The 15,057-nt window shown below is 43.7% G+C and overlaps 1 pseudogene; it reads right to left on the bottom strand.

Moving 5' to 3' along the window:
- The window catches only part of LOC124022436, a 113,612-nt pseudogene that overhangs the window by 44,843 nt on the left and 53,712 nt on the right, over nt 1-15,057 (bottom strand).

The following is a 15,057-nucleotide window of genomic DNA, read 5'->3' as shown; positions in this document are numbered from 1 at the left end:
CTGTAACCTTAATACAGTCTGTAACCTTGTAGTGGTTAATACAGTCTGTAACCTTAATACAGTCTGTAACCTTGTAGTAGTTAATACAGTCTGTAACCTTAATACAGTCTGTAACCTTGTAGTAGTTAATACAGTCTGTAACCTTAATACAGTCTGTAACCTTGTAGTGGTTAATACAGTCTGTAACCTTAATACAGTATGTAACCTTGTAGTGGTTAATACAGTCTGTAACCTTAATACAGTCTGTAACCTTGTAGTGGTTAATACAGTCTGTAACCTTGTAGTGGTTAATACAGTCTATAACCTTGTAGTGGTTAATACAGTCTGTAACCTTGTAGTGGTTAATAGTCTGTAACCTTAATACAGTCTGTAACCTTAATACAGTCTGTAACCTTAATACAGTCTGTAACCTTAATACAGTCTGTAACCTTAATACAGTCTGTAACCTTGTAGTGGTTAATACAGTCTGTAACCTTGTAGTGGTTAATACAGTCTGTAACCTTGTAGTGGTTAATAGTCTGTAACCTTAATACAGTCTGTAACCTTAATACAGTCTGTAACCTTGTAGTGGTTAATACAGTCTGTAACTTTGTAGTGGTTAATAGTCTGTAACCTTAATACAGTCTGTAACCTTGTAGTGGTTAATACAGTCTGTAACCTTAATACAGTCTGTAACCTTGTAGTGGTTAATACAGCCTGTAACCTTAATACAGTCTGTAACCTTAATACAGTCTGTAACCTTGTAGTGGTTAATACAGTCTGTAACCTTAATACAGTCTGTAACCTTGTAGTGGTTAATACAGCCTGTAACCTTAATACAGTCTGTAACCTTGTAGTGGTTAATACAGTCTGTAACCTTAATACAGTCTGTAACCTTGTAGTGGTTAATACAGTCTGTAACCTTGTAGTGGTTAATACAGTCTGTAACCTTAATACAGTCTGTAACCTTGTAGTGGTTAATACAGTCTATAACCTTAATACAGTCTGTAACCTTGTAGTGGTTAATACAGTCTGTAACCTTGTAGTGGTTAATAGTCTGTAACCTTGTAGTGGTTAATACAGTCTGTAACCTTGTAGTGGTTAATACAGTCTGTAACCTTAATACAGTCTGTAACCTTAATACAGTCTGTAACCTTGTAGTGGTTAATACAGTCTGTAACCTTAATACAGTCTGTAACCTTAATACAGTCTGTAACCTTAATACAGTCTGTAACCTTAATACAGTCTGTAACCTTATAGTGGTAATACAGTCTGTAACCTTGTAGTGGTTAATACAGTCAGTAACCTTGTAGTGGTTAATACAGTCAGTAACCTTGTAGTGGTTAATACAGTCTGTAACCTTATAGTGGTTAATACAGTCTGTAACCTTAATACAGTCTGTAACCTTGTAGTGGTCAATACAGTCTGTAACCTTAATACAGTCTGTAACCTTGTAGTGGTTAATACAGTCTGTAACCTTAATACAGTCAGTAACCTTGTAGTGGCTAATATAGTTTCATGGTGTGGGGGAGGTCAGTGGAATACAGTAGGTGAAGGAGGAGGAGCCTGAACCTCTAGAACCCTGTGACTCACCCTGCAGATCTCCATCCTATTGGCTGCCTCTTCCATCTCCTCTCTGAGGGCCTCCCCTTGGCCCCGCCCGCCTGCAGATTGCTAGGGTGACTGGAGGACTTGGACGACTGGTGAAACCTACAGGTTTAAGGAGGAGACAGAAGAAGAGTTTAGGAGGAGGGATGGAAAACCAACACACACGACAGCATCCCAAAAGGCATCCTATTCCACGCTATATAGTGCACTACTTCTGACCAGTAGTGCACACTATATAGGGGCGGCAGGGTAGCCTAGTGGTTAGAGCATTGGACTAGTAACCGAAAGGTTGCAAGTTCAAATCCCGAGCTGACAAGGTACAAAATCTGTTGTTCTGCCCCTGAACAGGCACTGTTCCTAGGCCGTCATTGAAAATAAGAATTTGTTCTTAACTGACTTGCCTAGTAAAATAAAATTAAGATAAATAAAATAAAAAACATAGGGTTTAGGGCGCGATTTGAGACACATGCACTGAGGGAAGGAACATGTCGGTCTAAGCATTATTCTAAACGTGAGCATGTCTTTAAGAGGTGAAGACCAGTGAAGAGAGCATCAGGTCCCAGCCTGTTAACAGTCCATCCCTCACCGTGTGCGAGCAGAGTCCATGTCCAGAACCAGCTTGGCTAAATGTTTCCTCTGTTTCTGGATGTTGGGAATGTCCACCTGGGAAGAGACAGGGAACACATCAACCCTCCTCTATAATGTATCTCCACTACATTCAGTTATCTACTAGTTATCTGGGAATGTCCACCTGGGAAGAGACAGGGAACACATCAACCCTCCTCTATAATGTATCTCCACTATATTCAGTTATCTACTAGTTATCTGGGAAGAGACAGGGAACACATCAACCCTCCTCTATAATGTATCTCCACTATATTCAGTTATCTACTAGTTATCTGGGAATGGACATTGGGGAGGAATATTCCACCATACTGAAGTTAATAGACAATAATGAACAGGCTGACACTGTGTCTTAACGATTACGTTCAGTCAGAGATAGTAATGGTGAATGTTGTGGGCAGCCTCTGGACAGATAATTATAACAATTATAACTTCAAATAATGTATGGCTAGGGACAGTAGGCCTCACCTCATCATAGAGACAGTAGGACTCACCTCATCATAGGGACAGTAGGACTCACCTCATCATAGTGACAGTAGGACTCACCTCATCATAGTGACAGTAGGACTCACCTCATCATAGAGACAGTAGGACTCACCTCATCATAGTGACAGTAGGACTCACCTCATCATAGGGACAGTAGGACTCACCTCATCATAGAGACAGTAAGACTCACCTCATCATAGGGACAGTAGGACTCACCTCATCATAGGGACAGTAGGACTCACCTCATCATAGTGACAGTAGGACTCACCTCATCATAGGGACAGTAGGACTCACCTCATCATAGTGACAGTAGGACTCACCTCATCATAGTGACAGTAGGACTCACCTCATCATAGTGACAGTAGGACTCACCTCATCATAGTGACAGTAGGACTCACCTCATCATAGTGACAGTAGGACTCACCTCATCATAGTGACAGTAGGACTCATCTCATCATAGGGACAGTAGGACTCACCTCATAGTGACAGTAGGACTCACCTCATAGTGACAGTAGGACTCACCTCATCATAGTGACAGTAGGACTCACCTCATCATAGGGACAGTAGGACTCACCTCATCATAGTGACAGTAGGACTCACCTCATCATAGGGACAGTAGGACTCTACACCCAAACAAGGGCACTGCGTTCATCCACCTCTGGCCTGCTCGCCTCCCTACCACTGAGGAAGTACAGTTCCCGCTCAGCCCAGTCAAAACTGTTCGCTGCTCTGGCCCCCCAATGGTGGAACAAACTCCCTCAAGACGCCAGGACAGCGGAGTCAATCACCACCTTCCGGAGACACCTGAAACCCCACCTCTTTAAGGAATACCTAGGATAGGATAAAGTAATCCTTCTCACCCCCCCCCTTAAAAGATTTAGATGCACTATTGTAAAGTGGCTGTTCCACTGGATGTCATAAGGTGAATGCACCAATTTGTAAGTCACTCTGGATAAGAGCGTCTGCTAAATTACTTAAATGTAAATGTAAATGTAATCATAGAGACAGTAGGACTCACCTCATCATAGTGACAGCAGGACTCACCTCATCATAGAGACAGTAGGACTCACCTCATCATAGTGACAGTAGGACTCACCTCATCATAGACACAGTAGGACTCACCTCATCATAGTGACAGTAGGACTCACCTCATCATAGAGACAGTAGGACTCACCTCATCATAGGGACAGTAGGACTCACCTCATCATAGAGACAGTAGGACTCACCTCATTATAGTGACAGTAGGACTCACCTCATCATAGAGACAGTAGGACTCACCTCATCATAGTGACAGCAGGACTCACCTCATCATAGAGACAGTAGGACTCACCTCATCGTAGAGACAGTAGGACTCACCTCAGCCAGCTCAAAGAGAGGCTTCACCTCATCATAGTGACAGTCAGACTGACCTCAACATAGGGACAGTAGGACTCACCTCATCATAGGGACAGTAGGACTCACCTCATCATAGACACAGTAGGACTCACCTCATCATAGACACAGTAGGACTCACCTCATCATAGTGACAGTAGGACTCACCTCATCATAGAGACAGTAGGACTCACCTCATCATAGACACAGTAGGACTCACCTCATCATAGTGACAGTAGGACTCACCTCATCATAGACACAGTAGGACTCACCTCATCATAGTGACAGTAGGACTCACCTCATCATAGAGACAGTATGACTCACCTCATCATAGTGACAGTAGGACTCACCTTGTCATAGGGACAGTAGGACTCACCTCATCATAGAGACAGTAGGACTCACCTTGTCATAGGGACAGTAGGACTCACCTCATCATAGGGACAGTAGGACTCACCTCATCATAGAGACAGTAGGACTCACCTCATCATAGTGACAGTAGGACTCACCTCATCATAGGGACAGTAGGACTCGCCTTGTCATAGTGACAGTAGGACTCACCTCATCATAGAGACAGTAGGACTCACCTCATCATAGGGACAGTAGGACTCACCTCATCATAGTGACAGTAGGACTCACCTCATCATAGTGACAGTAGGACTCACCTCATCATAGGGACAGTAGGACTCACCTCATCATAGTGACAGTAGGACTCACCTCATCATAGACAGTAGGACTCACCTCATCATAGAGACAGTAGGACTCACCTCTTCATAGAGACAGTAGGACTCACCTCATCATAGTGACAGTAGGACTCACCTCATCATAGTGACAGTAGGACTCACCTCATCATTGGGACAGTAGGACTCACCTCATCATAGGGACAGTAGGACTCACCTCATCATTGGGACAGTAGGACTCACCTCATCATAGTGACAGTAGGACTCACCTCATCATAGAGACAGTAAGACTCACCTCATAGTGACAGTAGGACTCACCTCATAGTGATAGTAGGACTCACCTCATCATAGAGACAGTAGGACTCACCTCATAGTGACAGTAGGACTCACCTCATCATAGAGACAGTAGGACTCACCTCATCATAGGGACAGTAGGACTCACCTCATCATAGTGACAGTAGGACTCACCTCATCATAGAGACAGTAGGACTCACCTCATCATAGAAACAGTAGGACTCACCTCATTATAGTGACAGTAGGACTCACCTCATCATAGAGACAGTAGGACTCACCTCATCATAGGGACAGTAGGACTCACCTCATCATAGAGACAGTAGGACTCACCTCATCGTAGAGACAGTAGGACTCACCTCAGCCAGCTCAAAGAGAGGCTTCACCTCATCATAGTGACAGTCAGACTGACCTCAACATAGGGACAGTAGGACTCACCTCATCATAGGGACAGTAGGACTCACCTCATCATAGACACAGTAGGACTCACCTCATCATAGTGACAGTAGGACTCACCTCATCATAGGCACAGTAGGACTCACCTCATCATAGGGACAGTAGGACTCACCTCATCATAGGGACAGTAGGACTCACCTCATCATAGAAACAGTAGGACTCACCTCATCATAGGGACAGTAGGACTCACCTCATCATAGAGACAGTAGGACTCACCTCATCATAGGGACAGTAGGACTCACCTCATCATAGACACAGTAGGACTCACCTCATCATAGTGACAGTAGGACTCACCTCATCATAGACACAGTAGGACTCACCTCATCATAGTGACAGTAGGACTCACCTCATCATAGTGACAGTAGGACTCACCTCATCATAGTGACAGTAGGACTCACCTCATCATAGTGACAGTAGGACTCACCTCATCATAGTGACAGTAGGACTCACCTCATCATAGTGACAGTAGGACTCACCTCATCATAGTGACAGTAGGACTCACCTCATCATAGACACAGTAGGACTCACCTCATCATAGTGACAGTAGGACTCACCTCATCATAGTGACAGTAGGACTCACCTCATCATAGTGACAGTAGGACTCACCTCATCATAGTGACAGTAGGACTCACCTCATCATAGGGACAGTAGGACTCACCTCATCATAGTGACAGTAGGACTCACCTCATCATTGGGACAGTAGGACTCACCTCATCATAGGGACAGTAGGACTCACCTCATCATAGAGACAGTAGGACTCACCTCATCATAGAGACAGTAGGACTCACCTCATCATAGGGACAGTAGGACTCACCTCATCATAGAGACAATAGGACTCACCTCATCATAGACAGTAGGACTCACCTCATCATAGAGACAGTAGGACTCACCTCTTCATAGAGACAGTAGGACTCACCTCATCATAGAGACAGTAAGACTCACCTCATAGTGATAGTAGGACTCACCTCATCATAGTGACAGTAGGACTCACCTCATCATAGTGACAGTAGGACTCACCTCATCATAGAAACAGTAAGACTCACCTCATAGTGATAGTAGGACTCACCTCATAGTGATAGTAGGACTCACCTCATCATAGTGACAGTAGGACTCAGCTCATAGTGATAGTAGGACCCGCCTTGTCATAGTGACAGTAGGACTCACCTTGTCATAGTGACAGTAGAACTCACCTTGTCATAGTGACAGTAGAACTCACCTTGTCATAGTGACAGTAGGACTCACCTTGTCATAGTGACTGTAGGACTCACCTTGTCATAGTGACAGTAGGACTCATCTCATCATAGAGACAGTAGAACTCACCTTGTCATAGTGACAGTAGAACTCACCTTGTCATAGTGACAGTAGGACTCACCTTGTCATAGTGACAGTAGGACTCACCTTGTCATAGTGACAGTAGGACTCACCTCATCATAGGGACAGTAGGACTCACCTTGTCATAGTGACAGTAGGACTCACCTCAGCCAGCTCATAGAGAGGCTCCACCACATCTTTCTCTATCTGGAACTCAAACTGAATCAGTTCCTGGGCCAGCTTCTCCTCTGTCTCCCCACACAGGTTCAGCATCTTCCTGTTAGGGGAGCAGAGCCAATCAAAACATCAGATGGATCCCTGCCACAGCCAATCACAATGTCAGCTAGGTCCCAGTCAATCATAACATCAGCTAGGACCCGGCCACAAGCAATCACAGCGTCAGATAGAACGCAGCCATAGCCAATCACGTCAGCTAGGACCCGGCTTCAGCTAATCAGAATGCATCAAATAGAGAACAAGGTCAAAGAGGACAGAGTGGAATTATGGCAGAATCAACATAAAAAAGGTGAGTGAGTGAGTGAGTGAGTGAGTGAGTGAGTGAGTGAGTGAGTGAGTGAGTGAGTGAGTGAGTGAGTGAGTGAGTGAGTGCGTGCGTATACAGGGACTCACCCTAGTAGAGAGTCGTCCCCCAACACAGCAGCTCCTTCTACCATACATTGTGCCAGGATGGTTAGTGGAAGCTTTTTCTGATACAAGACAGCAAGAATTAACATACGGTATTCCATATCATATCACCATACCATATCATACCACCACACCATACCATATCACCATACCATATCATATCACCATACCATATCATACCACCATACCATACCACCATACCATATCACCATACCATATCACCATACCATATCATATCACCATACCATACCACCATACCATATCACCATACCATATCATATCACCACACCATATCACCATACCATATCACCATACCATATCACCATACCATATCATATCACCATACCATACCATATCACCACACCATACCATATCACCACACCATATCATATCGCCATATCATATCATATCACCACATCATACCATATCACCACACCATATCATATCGCCATATCATATCACCACACCATATCATATCGCCATATCACCACACCATACCATATCACCATATCATATCACCACACCATACCATATCACCATACCATATCACCACACCATCATATCATATCACCATAGCATATCATATCACCATACCATACCATATCACCATACCATATCATATCACCATACCATATCACCATACCACCAGACCATATCATATCACCATACCATATCACCATACCACCAGACCATATCATATCACCATACCATGTCATATCACCATACCATATCATATCACCACACCATATCATATCACCATCCAATATCATATTACCATACCATATCACCATACCATATCACCATATCATATCACCACACCATACCATATCATATCACCACACCATACCATATCATATCACCACACCATATCACCACACCATATCACCACACCATATCACCACACCATATCACCACACCATATCACCACACCATATCACCACACCATATCACCACACCATATCACCACACCATATCACCATATCATATCACCATACCATATCACCATACATATATTTATCCAAAGCAACTTACAGTCATGTGTGCATACATTCTACGTATGGGTGGTCCCGGGGATCGAACCCACTACCCTGGCGTTACAAGCGCCATGCTCTACCAACTGAGCTACAGAAGGACCACATATCACCAATACCATACCATACCATATCACCATATCATATCACCATATCATATCACCATACCATATCACCATACCATATCACCATACCATATCACCATACCATATCACCATACCATACCATATCACCACACCATATCACCATACCATACCATATCACCACACCATACCATATCACCATACCATATCACCATATCACATCACCATACCATATCACCATATCATATCACCATACCATATCACCATACCATATCACCATACCATACCATATCACCATACCATATCACCATACCATATCACCATACCATACCATATCACCACACCATACCATATCACCACACCATATCATATCACCATACCATATCACCATACCATACCATATCACCACACCATACCATATCACCATACCATATCACCATATCACATCACCATACCATATCACCATATCATATCACCATACCATATCACCATATCATATCACCATACCATATCACCATACCATACCATATCACCACACCATACCATATCACCACACCATACCATATCACCACACCATACCATATCACCATATCATATCACCATACCATATCACCACACCATACCATATCACCATATCATATCACCATACCATATCACCATACCATATCACCACACCATACCATATCATATCACCATATCATATCACCACACCATACCATATCATATCACCATACCATATCACCATATCATATCACCATACCATATCACCACACCATACCATATCACCATATCATATCATCATACCATATCATATCACCATACCATATCACCACACCATACCATATCATATCACCATATCATATCACCACACCATACCATATCATATCACCATACCATATCACCATATCATATCACCATACCATATCACCACACCATACCATATCACCATATCATATCATCATACCATATCATATCACCATACCATATCATATCATCATACCATATCATATCATCATACCATATCATATCACCATATCATATCATCATACCATATCATAGCATCATATCACCATACCATATCATATCACCATACCATATCATATCACCATATCATATCACCATATCATATCACCATACCATATCACCACACAAGGTAGCAGAACATGTTCCTCTGTCACTGTGAATGGGGATATTATGGACTTTTATTTATTCCTGGTTTATTTGAATAGGACAGGACTCACTGACACATTGAAAAAACAGGAATCTGATAGGTCCTTACAGAGGGAGACTTGACAGATTTCTTCTCTCTCTCTTCAGCCCCTTGCTGGCCCTGCAGGCAGGCGGTCAGCTTCTTGTGAGTGCTGTGGGTCACCTGTTTGACCAGGTCCAACCGCTTCTCCACCTAGACCAGCACAGCAACATGTATCAGACACCATGCTAACAAGAAGGTCAGAAATCACACACACACACAGGCACAAACACACACACACATACAGACACGCACACACACACACACACACACACACACACACACACACTTATACTTATTTACCTGCAGAAGATCGTCGCTTAACACTTCAGTTTTTTCTGCCCTAGAAAGAGAAAACATACCAGTCAGGATTGGGTTAGGGTGGAGAGGATAGGAGAAAACATACCAGTCAGGATTGGGTTAGGGTGGAGAGGATAGAAGGAGAAAACATACCAGTCAGGATTGGGTTAGGGTGGAGAGGATAGGAGAAAACATACCAGTCAGGATTGGGTTAGGGTGGAGATAGAAGGAGAAAACATACCAGTCAGGATTGGGTTAGGGTGGAGAGGATAGAAGGAGAAAACATACCAGTCAGGATTGGGTTAGGGTGGAGATAGAAGGAGAAAACATACCAGTCAGGATTGGGTTAGGGTGGAGATAGAAGGAGAAAACATACCAGTCAGGATTGGGTTAGGGTGGAGAGGATAGAAGGAGAAAACATACCAGTCAGGATTGGGTTAGGGTGGGAGAGGATAGAAGGAGAAAACATACCAGTCAGGATTGGGTTAGGGTGGAGAGAGGATAGAAGGAGAAAACATACCAGTCAGGATTGGGTTAGGGTGGAGAGAGGATAGAAGGAGAAAACATACCAGTCAGGATTGGGTTAGGGTGGAGATAGAAGGAGAAAACATACCAGTCAGGATTGGGTTAGGGTGGAGAGGATAGGAGAAAACATACCAGTCAGGATTGGGTTAGGGTGGAGAGGATAGGAGAAAACATACCAGTCAGGATTGGGTTAGGGTGGAGAGGATAGGAGAAAACATGGTCCTGTGTAGCTCAGTTGGTAGAGCATGGCGCTTGTAACGCCAGGGTAGTGGGTTCGATCCCCGGGACCACCCATACGTAGAATTTATGCACACATGACTGTAAGTCGCTTTGGATAAAAGCGTCTGCTAAATGACATATATTATTATTATATATTACATACCAGTCAGGATTGGGTTAGGGTGGAGAGGATAGGAGAAAACATACCAGTCAGGATTGGGTTAGGGTGGAGATAGAAGGAGAAAACATACCAGTCAGGATTCGGTTAGGTTGGAGAGGATAGAAGGAGAAAACATACCAGTCAGGATTGGGTTAGGGTGGAGAGGATAGGAGAAAACATACCAGTCAGGATTGGGTTAGGGTGGAGATAGAAGGAGAAAACATACCAGTCAGGATTGGGTTAGGGTGGAGAGGATAGGAGAAAACATACCAGTCAGGATTGGGTTAGGGTGGAGATAGAAGGAGAAAACATACCAATCAGGATTGGGTTAGGGTGGAGAGGATAGAAGGAGAAAACATACCAGTCAGGATTGGGTTAGGGTGGAGATAGAAGGAGAAAACATACCAGTCAGGATTGGGTTAGGGTGGAGATAGAAGGAGAAAACATACCAGTCAGGATTGGGTTAGGGTGGAGATAGAAGGAGAAAACATACCAGTCAGGATTGGGTTAGGGTGGAGAGAGGATAGAAGGAGAAAACATACCAGTCAGGATTGGGTTAGGGTGGAGAGGATAGAAGGAGAAAACATACCAGTCAGGATTGGGTTAGGGTGGAGAGGATAGAAGGAGAAAACATACCAGTCAGGATTGGGTTAGGGTGGAGAGGATAGAAGGAGAAAACATACCAGTCAGGATTGGGTTAGGGTGGAGATAGAAGGAGAAAACATACCAGTCAGGATTGGGTTAGGGTGGAGATAGAAGGAGAAAACATACCAGTCAGGATTGGGTTAGGGTGGAGAGGGTTTGAATGATTTAACAAGAACACACTCAACAAGCCTCTGGGGAATCTCCTTAAGTACTTTATGTAGTTATTTTAATCAAGTTACAGAGCCTTCAGAAAGTGTTCACACCCCTTGACTTACTCCACATTTAGTTGTGTTACAACCTCAATTCAAAATGGATTAAATGTCTTGTTTTCTCTCACCCATCTACACACAATACCCCATAATGACATCACAATACCCCATAATGACATCACAATACCTCATAATGACATCACAATACCCCACAATGACCAAGTGAAAACATGCTTTTAGAAATCTTAGCTAATTTATTGAAAATGAAATGCATAAATATGTTATTTACATATATAAGCACCTTTGACAGTGATTACAGCTGTGAGTCTTTCTGGGTCTTTCAGGATTCCAACCTGAATTGTGCAACATTTACCCATAATTCTTCAAGCTCTTCAAATTGGTTGTTGATCATTGCTAGACAACCATTTCCAGGTTTTGCCATAGATTTTCAAGTAGATTTAAGTCAAAACTGTAACTCGGCCACTCAAGAACATTCACTGTCTTCTTGGTAAGCAACTCCAGTGTATATTTGGCCTTGTGTTTTCGGTTATTGTCCTGCTGAAAGGTGAATTCATCTCCCAGTGTCTGGTGGAAAGCAGACTGAACCAGGTTTTCCTCTAGGATGTTGCCTGTGCTGTGGATTGTGTGCTTAGTTCCATTACATGTATTTTTTATCCTGAAAAACCTCCCCAGTCCTTAACGATTACAAGCATATCCATAACATGATGCAGCCACCACTATGCTCTGTCCACTATGATTCCCTCATCAATCTACACATAATACCCCATATTGGCAAAGCGAAAACAGTGTTTTGCTATATGTACATAAGAAAGTAAGTATTCAGACACTTTGCTGTGAGACTTGGAATTGAGCTCTGTGGTAAATTCAATTGATTGGACATGATTTGTCTATATAAGGTTCCACAGTTGAAAGTGCATATCAGAGAAAAAACCAAGCCATGAGGTTGAAGGAACTGTCGGTAGAACACCAAGACAGGAATGTGTCGAGACAGGATTGCACCGAGACAGGATTGCACCGAGACAGGATTGCACCGAGACAGGATTGTGTCGAGGCAGGATTGCACCGAGACAGGATTGTGTCGAGGCAGGATTGTGTCGAGACAGGATTGCACCGAGACAGGATTGCACCGAGACAGGATTGTGTCGAGACAGGATTGCACCGAGACAGGATTGTGTCGAGGCAGGATTGCACCGAGACAGGATTGTGTCGAGGCAAAGATCTGGGGAAGGGAACCAACAAAATATCTGTAACATTGAAGGTCTCAAAACTGTGTTCTCCCATCTTCTCCCATCTTCCTCTGTGGAGATGGGAGAACATTCCAGAAGGACAACCATCTCTGCAGCACTCCACCAATCAGGCCTTTATTGTAGAGTGGCCAGATGGAAGGCACTCCCACATGACAGCCAGCTCTGAGTTTTCCAAAAGATACCTAAAGACTCTCAGACCATGAGAAACAAGATTATCTGGTCTGATGAAACCAAGATTGAACTCTTTGGCCAGAATGCCAAGCATCACGTCTGGAGGAAACCTGGCACCATCCCTACGGTGACACATGGTGGTGGCAGCATCATGCTGTGGGGATGTTTTTCAGCGACAGGGACTGGGAGACTCGTCAGGATGGAGGGAAAGATGATCAGAGAGATCCTTGATGAAAACCATCTCCAGAGCGCTGAGGACCTCAAATACAGGTGTGCCAAGCTTGTTCTGTCATATTCAAGAAGACTCGAGGCTGTAATCGCTGCCAAAGGTGTTTCAACAAAGTACTGAGTAAAGGGTCTGAGTACTTATGTAAATGTAATATTTCAGTTTTTTATATATACAGTCGTGGCCAAAAGTTTTGAGAATGACACAAATATTAATTTCCACAAAGTTTTCTGCTTCAGTGTCTTCAGATATTTTTGTCAGATTTTACTATCGAATACTGAAGTATAATTACAAGCATTTCATAATTGTCAAAGGCTTTTATTGACAATTACATAAAGTTGATGCAAAGACTCAATATTTGCAGTGTTGACCTTTGTTTTTCAAGACCTCTGCAATCCACCCAGGCATGCTGTCAAATAACTTCTGGGCCACATCCTGACTGATGGCAGCCCATTCTGGCATAATCAATGCTTGGAGTTTGTCAGAATTTGTGGGTTTTTGTTTGTCCACCCGCCTCTTGAGGATTGACCTCAAGTTCTCTATGAGATTAAGTTCTGGGGAGTTTCCTGGCCATGGACCCAAAATATCAATGTTTTGTTCCCCAAGCCACTTAGTTATCACCTTTGCCTTATGGCAAGGTGCTCCATCATACTGGAAAAGGTCTTGTTCGTCACCAAACTGTTCCTGGATGGTTGGGAGAAGTTGCTCTCGGAGGATGTGTTGGTACCATTCTTTATTCATGGCTGTGTTCAAGCAAAATTGTGAGTGAGCCCACTCCCTTGGCTGAGAAGCAACCCCACACATGAATGGTCTCAGGATGCTTTACTGTTGGCATGACAGAGGACTGATGGTAGCGTTCACCTTGTCTTCTCCGGACAAGCTTTTTTTCCGGATGCCCCAAACAATCGGAAAGGGGATTCATCAGAGAAAATGACTTCATCCCAGTCCTCAGCAGTCCAATCCCTGTACCTTTTGCAGAATATCAGTCTGTCCCTGATGTTTTTCCTGGAGAGAAATGGCTTCTTTGCTGCCCTTTTTGACACCAAGCCATCCTCCAAAAGTCTTCGCCTCATTGTGTGTGCAGATGCACTCACACCTGCCTGCTGCCATTCCTGAGCAAGCTCTGTACTGGTGGTGCCCCGATCCCGCAGCTGAATCAACTTTAGGAGATGGTCCTGGTGCTTGCTGGACTTTCTTGGGCACCCTGAAGCATTCTTCACAACAATTAAACTGCTCTCCTTGAAGTTCTTGATGATCCGTTAAATGGTTGATTTAGGTGCAATCTTACTGGCAGCAATATCCTTGCCTGTGAAGCCCTTTTTTGTGCAAAGCCATGAAGACGGCACTTGTTTCCTTGCAGGTAACCATGTTTGACAGAGGAAAAACAATGATTCCAAGCACCACTCTCCTTTTGAAGCTTCCAGTCTGTTATTTGAACTCAATCAGCATGACAGAGTGATCTCCAGCCATGTCCTCATCAACACACACCTGTGTTAACGAGAGAATCACTGACATGATGTCAG

The sequence above is a fragment of the Oncorhynchus gorbuscha genome, unplaced genomic scaffold (assembly GCF_021184085.1).
Source record: "Oncorhynchus gorbuscha isolate QuinsamMale2020 ecotype Even-year unplaced genomic scaffold, OgorEven_v1.0 Un_scaffold_1388, whole genome shotgun sequence".
In the NCBI taxonomy this organism is placed as follows: domain Eukaryota; kingdom Metazoa; phylum Chordata; class Actinopteri; order Salmoniformes; family Salmonidae; genus Oncorhynchus; species Oncorhynchus gorbuscha.
Note: the sequence above shows the minus strand (reverse complement) of the source record. Positions and strands in the feature narration are given on the sequence as shown.